This window comes from Malaclemys terrapin, chromosome 25, assembly GCF_027887155.1.
Source record: "Malaclemys terrapin pileata isolate rMalTer1 chromosome 25, rMalTer1.hap1, whole genome shotgun sequence".
Taxonomy (NCBI): Eukaryota; Metazoa; Chordata; order Testudines; family Emydidae; genus Malaclemys; species Malaclemys terrapin.
Window position 1 is genome coordinate 2,889,949 of NC_071529.1, and position 11,150 is coordinate 2,901,098.

At 52.5% G+C, this 11,150-nt stretch overlaps 1 protein-coding gene across 2 annotated transcripts in view; it reads right to left on the reverse strand.

Moving 5' to 3' along the window:
- Positions 1 to 8,404, reverse strand: part of PLEKHM1 (pleckstrin homology and RUN domain containing M1) — a 61,707-nt gene extending 53,303 nt beyond the window's left edge. The window contains exon 1 of one of the 2 annotated variants that reach the window (XM_054014602.1): positions 8,341 to 8,404. The gene's annotated coding sequence lies outside the window, so the exon portion shown is untranslated. Of the gene's footprint in view, positions 1 to 6,790; positions 6,873 to 8,340 lie in introns of those variants that run through there. The other variant, XM_054014604.1, reaches the window with a different exon arrangement.
- Between the last annotated feature and the right edge of the window lie 2,746 nt (positions 8,405 to 11,150).

The window sequence follows — 11,150 nt, forward strand, 5'->3', positions numbered from 1 at the left end:
TAGACAAAAATACATTGTGCAACTCACAGCTATTGGGATGGGGATTTTCTTCTATGATGTTACATGTTATCTAACATCCTAGAGAAATTCAATTGGATTATCTGAGACTATTAAATGATCACATAATTTGAGAGTGAGCTGTAATGCACATGGCACAAGGAGACAGTTGGGATTAAACCATCAACCCTATCTCTGCATTTCCTGGCTTGCCTATAAAATTACTCAGCTTTGTCATGGCAAACACAATTTTAAGCATAGAATTTCCTCGTTGAAAAAAATGAGCAGTACAAATAAACAAAGGAAGTTACAAAAACACTGAGTGTGTGTATGTTGGGTCCATGCCTGGGGCACGGTGGTGTTTATGGAGTATGTCTGATTGAGAGGTTCTGTAGTGCACGTATGCATCTGTGTCTGGTCCTTATCTAGGATTTGGCCTCTGACGTTGGTGTAATGTGCCTCAGACGGAGTATCTAGCCGAGATATCACGTGGAGGTTTGCCTGCGTGTATAGTCTTTGCCTTCTGCCTCTTGCACATTACCCAATCTCTCTGAGCCTGCATGCTACAGTGACAGGCATTACACAACTACCTACGAGAGACGGACAGACAAAGCGTAACTCAGACATGGACCCCACATTAGGTACATTCAATCCCACCTCTGCCTCTCTGTGTCTGCACATCATTACAGTATGAGCTAAGCCAGGGCTCGGCAGCCTTTCAGAAGTGGGGTGCCGAGTCTTCATTTATTCGCTCTCATTTAAGGTTTCACGTGCCAATAATACATTTTAACGTTTTTAGACGGTCTCTTTCTATTAGTCTATAATATATAACTAACTATTGTTCTATGTAAAGTAAATAAGGATTTTTAAATGTTTAAGAAGCTTCATTTAAAATTAAATTAAAATGCAGAGCCCCCCGGACCGGTGGCCAGGATCCAGGCAGTGAGAGTGCCACTGAAAATCAGCTCGTGTGCCGCATTCGGCGCACGTGCCATAGGTTGCCTACCCCTGAGCTAAGCCTTCACAAGAATTTCACAGAACCTAAATCATTGAGCTGGCTTCACCCTCTCCAAATAAAACACCATGCCAACGTGCCTGAGTGAAACAGGAAGCCTGCCAGCAAGCACCGTCGACATACGTGTGCTAGCTCTCGTCGAGCTAGCGTGCTAGAACAGCAGCGTAGCTGGGGTCCCACAGACAGCGCCCAGGAGGCCCAGGCAGGTCTGGACTCAGCACGCTGCTACCCCACTATTTTTAGCGCACTAGCTCGATAAGAGCTAGCATGAGAGCTGGGAATCACACCCCTAGCTCCAAGTACAGACTCAGCCTTAGAGTGAACTCAGAGGAGGTGAAACTCCACCTGTGCAGAAATGGAATGACTCGTCCAATCTGCTGGGATCCATTTCAGTAGTGCTGCATCCTCCTCCTGTCACTTTCAGGTACTAATCCCCCTGGAATGCAGCAGTGTCACCTGCCTGGCAGGTGAGCATTCCTGCATTCCAAGGGAATGATCTCCTCCTCCTCTTCCTCTGTCCAGCCACAACAAAAGGATGGGAGCAAGGGCAGTTACTGAAATCTTCTTAGCCAGAAAGTGAAGAGTGCAGTCTGCTCCACCAGACCAGGGGCACTCATCTTCACTCCCTGGGGCTCCCGGACCAGCAGCAAGCCCATCGTGATTCTCCTGCTGACCCAAGTTCCCCGGAGAATGAAGAGGCAGCCTCAGAGTCTCCCTGCAGCACTAGGTGGGTTGGGAGGGGGCAGGATTAAAGACCAGGACCACCAAAAAGGTCCAGTTACTGGCACACTCCACTTGAAGGGCCCTCACATTCACGAGCACTTATGCAGGCAACTATCCCCACTGAAGCACTTATCCAGGTGAGCAGGGGTGTCAGTGAGGCCCACAATTCACTATAATCCAATTCTTCTGCAGGAAGAGAATTTCATGAACCCCACCTCTGTGCCCATTCAGGTCTGCCCTGGAAAGGTTCTCCTCCAAGACTGTCCCCTGCAAGTGGCAGCATCTCTGAGCTACTGGGCTCCATGACTTGCAGTCAGAACAGAGCTGTGTAGGGGCCACAAAGAACAACAGGCTACTCAATCATGTGCTATGTGCTTTGGGGAGTACGCATCCTGCACCTTAAACTGTGACGCTGAAGCTCCAGCTGCAAGATGGGGGAAGCAGAAAATAGAGCACGAGGCGTGGTCACTTTTGAAACAATCTGTGATCTCATGTCAAAGGAGCAGCAGGAAACACCATATGAAGGTGGCAGGCCACGCTCCACTGAATGTGTCAATAGCAAAGAAAAAGTCCAATTAGCTGTGCTCTTGGGAGGGCCGGGGAGAGCACAGAGTCAAACCTAATGCAGCTGCCAAGTGGGGTAGGAAGTAACTCCTGGCAGAGCACCTGACTCTTCCCCTGCTCCACCCACTCAGCACTGCAGGGTGCTGCATGGCCTACTGACATCCCCTAGCCAGCTCAGCTCCAACTGGCAACAGCACCCCACGCAAAACATTACTGTGTACATTTGCAGAATGGTGCTGCACCACTGACGCCCTAGGGAAATCTACCACCTCCCTGCAAAGGAAATTTACTCCTCTCCTGAGATACTGCCTGACCTGCTCAGCACTTCTCTTAGCATCACCTTTCAAACCCAAAGGGACAGCTGCAGCTGGGGATGGAAGACCCCCATTACTACTAAACAAATTAGAGGATTGGACCAAAAGAAATCTGATGAGGTTCAACAAGGACAAGTGCAGAGTCCTGCACTTAGGACAGAAGAATCCTATGCACTGCTACAGACTAGGGACCGAGTGGCTAGGCAGCAGTTCTGCAGAAAAGGACCTGGGGTTACAGTGGATGAGAAGTTGGATATGAGTCGACAGTGTGCCCTTGTTGCCAAGAAGGCTAACGGCATTTTGGGCTGTATAAGTAGGGGCACTGCCAGCAGATCGAGGGATGTGATCATTCCCCTCTATTCGACATTGATGAGGCCTCATCTGGAATACTGTGTCCAGTTTTGGGTCCCACACTACAAGAAGGATGTGGAAAAATTGGAAAGAGTCCAGCGGAGGGCAACAAAAATGATTAGGGGGCTGGAGCAGATGACTTATGAGGAGAGGCTGAGGGAACTGGGATTGTTTAGTCTGCAGAAGAGAAGAATGAGGGGGGATTTGATAGCTGCTTTCAACTACCTGAAAGGGGGTTCCAAAGAGGATGGATCTAGATTGTTCTCAGTGGTAGCAGATGACACAACAAGGAATAACGGTCTCAAGTTGCAGTGGGGGAGGTTTAGGTTGGATATTAGGAAACACTATTTAACTAGGAGGGTGGTGAAGCACTGGAATGGGTTACCTAGGGAGGTGGTGGAATCTCCTTCCTTAGAGGTTTTTAAGGTCAGGCTTGACAAAGCCCTGGCTGGGATGATTTAGTTGGGAACTGTTCCTGCTTTGAGCAGGGGGTTGGACTAGATGACCTCCTGAGGTCCCTTCCAACCCTGATATTCTATGATTCTATGATCTTCATTCAAACACCATTTCAAAGCCCTGTTATAGCTACAAGAGAGGACTTACTCCGGCTTAGGGCTGTGCGGAGGGAGCAGGGGAAGGGGAGAGGAATCAGCAACCTAAAGGAGAGGTCAACACCAAGACAAACTGATCCTGTCACTCAGACTTTCATCTCATGGCTTTGTCCTGAGGGAAAAATTCACAGTTAGCACAGGGTTTGTAACTTGGTAACTCCAGTTTGTTAATAAGATGCTATTTGTAAAAAGAAAACACTGCATTCTCATTCAGCCATTGGGAGATGCTGCAAAGTACTCCATAAAAGAGGGGGAGATGTGATTCCAATACCAGAGTCTATGATGGGGTGGGGAAACTTTTTGCCCGAGGGCCACATCTGGATGGGGAAATTGCATGCAGGGCCATGAATGTAGGGCTTGGGCAGGGGGATGGGATGCAGGGAGGGGCTCAGAACAGGGGCTAGGGTGCAGGAGGGGGCTCAGGGAAGGGGGTTGGGGTGCAGGAGGGTTCGGGCTCCGGTCCTGCGCCACTTACCTTGAGCGGCTCCAGGGTGACAGTGGCACACAGCAGGGCTAAGGAGGGCTCCCACCTGCCCTGGCCCCGCACCACTCCCAGAAGCAGCTGGCACCATGTCCCTGCGGCCCCGGGGGGGAGGAGGGGCGGGAGAGGGCAGAGGGCTTTGCGTGCTGCCCTCGCCTGCGGGTACCTCCCCCGAAGCTCCCATTAGCCATGGTTCCCTGTTCCCGGCTAATGGGAGCTGCGGGAGGCGGTGCCTGCAGCCCTCTTGCCCCCCGCTCGCCAAGGGGCCGCAGGGATGTGGTGCCGGCCTCTTCTGGAAGAGGCACGGGGCCAGGGCCGGCAGGGAGCCCGCCTTAGCCCCGCGGTGCCACAAGGGTGGCAATCCCGTGGGCCAGATCCAAAGCTGTGAGGGGCTGGATCCGGCCCCCGGGCCGTAGTTTGCCCACCCCTGGTCTATGATCTGGAAGAAAATATAAAATCCCTTGATGATGAAGTTTGCGCACAACAAAAGGGTTGGTCAAGTGGTGAATAACAACACAGACAAGTTACAGACAGAGCAATCTGCATCGCTGGGCAAGCCAGATGCAATCAAACAACATGTTTTAATATGACCAAATGCAAGGTCATACACTTAGCAACAGTGTAACTTACAGGATGGGGACTGGATCTAAGAAGGCAGTGACTCTATAAAGGAATTAGAGATCATTGTATTTAACCAAGAACACAAGGTACAAATGTGATACTGTGCCAAAAAGGGCTAAAAGTGTATCAACAGAGGATAACGGAGCATGAGGAGGGTGGTGATTTTACATCTGTATACAGCACTAGTAAGACCACTACAGAAATACTGAATCCTATTCTGATTTTTAAAAGGATGCTGAAAAAATGAAGACACTTCAAAGAAGCTTTTCGACACAACAAATCCTGTATCTTAGCAGGGGGCTTGATGGCCCCTGTGGTCCCTTCTAACCCTATGATTCTAGGATTCTAAGAACCACAAGAATTATTTGAGGTTTGGAAAAACTTTTTTTTTTTTTTTTTTTAAATGAGAGCTCAGGATGCTCAGAGCTTGTCTACACTTAGCCTGGTCTATGCTACACAGTTAGGTCCACGTAGGGACCTAGGGGTTACAGTGGACGAGAAGCTGGATATGAGTCGACAGTGTGTCCTTGTTGCCAAGAAGGTTAATGGCATTTTGGGCTGTATAAGTAGGAGCATTGCCAGCAGATTGAGGGACGTGATCATTCCCCTCTATTTGGCATTGGTGAGGCCTCATCTGGAATACTGTGTCCAGTTTTGGGCCCCACACTACAAGAAGGATGTGGAAATATTGGAAAGAGTCCAGCGGAGGGCAACAAAAATGAATAGGGGGCTGGAGCCATGATTTATGAGGAGAGGCTGAGGGAACTGGGATGATTTAGTCTGCAGAATAGAAGAATGAGGGGAGATTTGATAGCTGCTTTCAACTACCTGAAAGGAGGTTCCAAAGAGGATGGATCTAGACTGTTCTCAGTGGTACCAGATGACAGAACAAGGAGTAATGGTCTCAAGTTGCAGTGGGGGAGGTTTACGTTGGATATTAGGAAAAACTTTTTCACTAGGAGGGTCGTGAAGCACTGGAATGGGTTACCTAGGAAAGTGGTGGAATCTCCTTCCTTAGAGGTTTTTAAGGCCTGGCTTGACAAAGCCCTGGCTGGGATGATTTAGTTGGGGATTGGTCCTGCTTTGAGCAGGGGGTTGGACTAGATGACCTCCTGAGGTCTCTTCCAACCCTAATCTTCTATGATTCTAAGGCAGCTTACATGGATCTAACACTGTAAGCATTTACAATAAAATGCAGCTCCCACCGATGTAACTTGCCCACAACACCAATTTAACTCCACCTCCGCGAGAGGCGTAGTGCTCAAGTCGATGTAATTAGGTCACCACAGTGTAGAAATTGCATGGCTTACATTGACAGCCTTTCAGAAGCCCTCCCACAATGCCCCACACCGACAGTTAAAGCGGTGCAAGTGCTCCTGGTGAGGACATGTTCTGCCGCCACAAGGAGCATAGCGTGAACATGCAAAAGCAGTTTAATTACTGCAGCGGCTGTACATCAACGTTACGTCAACTAACGTTACGTCAACGTTTAGGTCAACTAAATTTTGTAGTGTAGCCTTGCCTTACAGCAGCAAGGCTGCGCCACTACAGCACTTAGGTTACATCTACACTGCGCACTTTACAGCAGCACCCCCAACAAGGGGCGGTAGCTTTGTAGGCGGGAGAGCGTCTTCCTGCCGACAAAGCGCTGTCCACACTGGTGCTTTTCATCAGCAAAACTTTTGATGGTTGGTGTGTGTTTTTTCATACCCCTGACCGACAAAAGTTTTACCGACAAAAGTGCAGTGCAGACAAAGCCTTAGTGAAGATGCTGCCTGCGCTGACAGGAGAGCTTCTCCTGTCAGCGTAGGTACTCCCCCCAAGGTGGTAGCTATGTTGACACAGCGCTGTCTATGCCAGGGTTAGATTGGTATAACTATGTCACTCCTGAGTTCAGCTATACCGACATAAGTTTGTAGTGTAGACAAGGGCTAAGTCTATTTAGCTTATTGAAGAGAAGATGAAGAGGGGACTTGATTACAGTCTAGAAGAACCACATGGGGAGCTTTCTAATGCTAGTACAGGTCTGTCGCACCTTATGCGCATTTAACATGCGGTCGGCAAAAACAAAACAAAACAAAAAAAGAGAAAAACAACTGTTTTAATACTATACCTGTAGTGCGGGCGATTTCACCCGTCATTGAACTCAATGGGGTTTTGGCTATAGGCGGTTTTCGGTTTACGCGCTAACCGCGGAACGGAACCCCCGCATAAGATGAGACAGTGAGGGTAACTAACCATTTGAACAGACTACTGAGATATGTGGTAGATTCTCCATCACTTGGAGTCATTAAATCAAGGCTGGATGCTTTTCTAAAAGATATGCTCTAGTTACCAGGTTTGATGCATTGAATGAATTTCTAAATTTCTGACTTATGCATCTGCAAACCATACAGGGAGAGAAGAGACATGGAGCCGAATTCAGTGACAATAGAGGAGAGGAGCTAGGAGAGACTGGAGAGCCAACAGTAGTTGGAGGAGAGGAGCTAGGGGAGGTTTCGAAGCTGATGTCAGTGGCACCCAGAGGACAAACCTGGGTATCAGTGGCATTCAGGACAGTTAGTCTAATCACCACGGTCAACAAGCTTAAGTTGCTAATTTTAAGCTCTTCAGAGCAGGGACCATATCTGTCTCTGTGTTCGTATAACACCTATCTCAATGGGACCTCGAGCCTGAGCTGGGCCATGGGGCATTACTGCAATATAAGTAATGAACAACAACAGATGGACCCAACAGACTAAAAGTTTACACAAGGGAGATACCAGCTCTATGCAAACCAAACACAACAGAAGAATCTGCCTGGGGCTCTTGGCCAGCTGTACCAGCAAAGCCCTGAGACTGGATGCAAGTCTGCAAGGTGGTTGGTGGGATAAGTAAGGGTGGCTTGGATTCAGAGTGATTAGCAGGTGCACTCTTAAGCAGTGATTCTCCTTTTCCACAGCTGGATCCCCACACCAGCCAACATCTAACTGAGAGCCAGGCAGCACCACCTCTCCTTGGACAAGCTGGGAAGGGCGGGAGGGCCATGGTCTGTTGACAGGGCCAATGACCTGCAGAAATGCCACCGGGGCAACTCAAAGTGTGGTTCCAAAACTAAACAGCTGAGACTTAGCTAATGAGGAAGCAGACGGCCCTGGGGTGCCCAGGCAGCCCCAAGCCCAGCTCCCCACAGCATGGGGGGGGGGGGTCCGGGGCAGCCCCAAGCCCAGCTCCCCACAGCATGGGGGGGGGGGGTCCGGGGCAGCCCCGAGCCCAGCTCCCCACAGCACGGGGGGGGGGGGGGTCCGGGGCAGCCCCGAGCCCAGCTCCCCACAGCACGGGGGGGGGGTCCGGGGCAGCCCCGAGCCCAGCTCCCCGCAGCACGGGGGGGGGGTCCGGGGCAGCCCCGAGCCCAGCTCCACGGGGGGCCCGGCCTGGCCCTGCCTCCCCTGGGTGGGCCCCAGCAGACCCCGTAGGGCTCCCCCAGCGCCTCACACAGACCCCGGGCCCCATCCTGAGCAGCGGGGGGGCTCTGGGCCGAAGGGGGCGGGCGGGGGGCGGGGGGCTGAGTGGGAAGGGGGGGGCGGGGGCCAGGCAGGAGGAGGCGGGGGGGCTGAGCGGGAAGGGGGCGAAGCGGGTCTATGGGGCAGGGGGCTGCGAGGGGCGGGGCGGGCGCGCGCTCACCTGCTCCGCGGCCCCGAGGCTCCGGCTGGGAACCCGGAAGCGCAGCGCTGCCGAGCGCGCGCCCGCCCCGCCCACGTGACCCGAGTCGGCCGCGGGGCGGGGCGGTGGCTCCGGCTGGGGCTGCGCTGGGTTGCGCGGGGCTCGCTCTGGGCGGCAATGGGAACTCTTCGCACCGGGGTGTTACCTCGAAATCTCAGCTTTGCAACCCGGGAATGGGCGGAGGGCGCCTGTCTAGAGACATGGCGGGGGAGCTGGCCGGGGTAGGGCTGAGCGGTGCAGGGGCAGCAGGTTTGTATAATTTTTGGTGCTGCCCAGAACGGGTCCAAGTCCTGTATCCCTTCCCCCCCCCCCCCCCCCCCCGGCCTGTGGGCTCTGGGAGGGAGTTTGGGTGCAGGAGGGGGCTCGGCTAGGGCAGAGGGTTAGGGTGTAGGAGGGGTGCAGGGGTGAGCTCTGGGAGGGAGTTTGGGTGCAGGAGGGGGCTCGGCTAGGGCAGAGGGTTGGGGTGTAGGAGGGGTGCAGGGGTGAGCTCTGGGAGGGAGTTTGGGTGCAGGAGGGGGCTCGGCTGGGGCAGAGGGTTGGGGTGTAGGAGGGGTGCAGGGGTGAGCTCTGGGAGGGAGTTTGGGTGCAGGAGGGGGCTCGGCTAGGGCAGAGGGTTGGGGTGTAGGAGGGGTGCAGGGGTGAGCTCTGGGAGGGAGTTTGGGTGCAGGAGGGGGCTCGGCTAGGGCAGAGGGTTGGGGTGTAGGAGGGGTGCAGGGGTGAGCTCTGGGAGGGAGTTTGGGTGCAGGAGGGGGCTCGGCTGGGGCAGAGGGTTGGGGCGTAGGAGGGGTGGGCTCTGGGAGGGAGTTTGGGATGGACTCTGGGCTGGGACAGGGGGTATAGGAGGAGGTGTGGGCTCTGGGAGGGTTTGGGTGTGGGGTGCAGGCTCTGGGCTCGGGCTGGGGGTTGGGGTGCAGGAGGGGGTGAGGGGTGCGGCACTTACCTAGGGCAGGTCCCGAAAGCGACCCGCACACCCCTCTGGCTGGCAGTGTCTCCTAGGCAGGAGTTGCAGAGAGTCTCCGCGCGCCACTGCCTGCAGGCATTGCCCCTGCTGCTCCATTGGCCACAGTTCCAATGGCAGAGTTGGCGCTCGGGGCAGGGGCAGCATGTAGAGACACCTTAGGGCGTGGCATGCCGCATAGAGCGAGGGCGGGCGGGAAGCCGCTTTAGCCCCGCTGCTCTGCTGGTGGGGTGGGGGATGCTCCGTGGGAGGCGTGTGGGGGCAGAAGGTGGGGCTGGGGAGAGACCCAGCCCCAAACATTGCGCTTTGCCATAGAAAGGACTACACAAAATGTTAAATTACTTTGAAAAATCAGAGGAGGTGACTTAAGTTGGAAATCCAGTCTTGGAGGCACTCAAAACTAGCAGCACTAACAATGCTGGGGTGATCAACTGGGGCTTTTCTATCCACATTTTTATTTAGTAAATTGCCATTTTGCGTTCCCCTTTGTTGTGATTGTTCAGCCAGTTGTCAAACCCAATGTCACTGCTTGTCCCTGAAGCTATTGGTATGTGTGACGCAGACGTGCCCAGGCAGGTATGATCCTGTGTGCGACCAACCATCTGCTCAGTATTTCACCAAAGGGGGCCATGGTAGCTCTGTCAAAAGCAAAGAACGAGCTGATTGTCGTGGTTATTGGGAGAGGTTTTGATGGGAAATAATTTAAGAAATATGTAAAATATAGAATATTAGCTTTCAAAACTATTAAAGTGAGACTTGTCACCAGGGGCAAGGTGTGGTCTCAGGGCTAACTCAATCAATGCTGAGAAGAATGGGCATCCATGGAGCCAGCCATGTTTGCTATCTGAACCAGGTGTAGGCTTGAGGATTTACAAAGACAAAAGAACCCCAAGAAAAGTCTCTGAAACAGGGACCTCTGGCTGGGTAAGAGACAGTGGTCTGTAATTGTATAAGAGATGAAGAAAGAACACAGATTATTATCCGTTACTGAGGAGAAACTCTGCCAGCAGCAGTGTCTCATGAAAGGTAGATGCCAGCATTCTAGACTGAACCAGGACTGACCATTGGGTGAGAGAGAGACCTTATTAGACAGGAAAGTAACTTTTTAATAACTATAGGCTATAGATTGCATGGTATGTTTTGCTTTCACCTGTAACTACACCTTCCAAACCCTTACATTTGCTTTTATTTGAAACTCAACCCCACACTGTAAAATAAAGTTCAGTTTGTTTTTTTCAGTAGATGTGTCTACGGGCCTTGTGCTAAAGAGTGTTAAAGTGAAGTGAAACCAGTGAGCTGGGGTGCACTGCTTCCATAGAGCCAGCGGATCGGTGTACGTTGCGGGTGTCCAGTAGCTAAGGGACTGGGCACTCGACTGTAGCAAAGTGGTATGTGTAGCTGGCATTGGGAGAGGGTGGGGCTTGTGTTTCCAGCAGGCGGTAGTTGGGGAGGGTCTCCCCGGGGGGGTAGAGACCAGGCTCATTCCTGCTGTGAGCAGATGGTGGTGATACACCCTAGACACCTAGGGTAATCCCAAAAAGTGTCACCATATGGTTTGCAGTAAAACCTAAAGATGGCACCTGTCAGTCACTCACCTTGTTTAACCCCCCCCAGCTGCTTGCTCCATTAGCCTTGAATGTTATAGGGTTGGGACTCCATTCAGCCCTGGTCACGGTGCATCCCAGAACATCTGCCTGGAACATCTCCATGCAGTGACACATGGTGCCATAACCCCTGCTTCATGGGCAGGCCTCGGAGTTAGCCAACGCAGTGCTCAAAGGGCATGAGCCTGGCCAGGGAGCATATCCCCTGC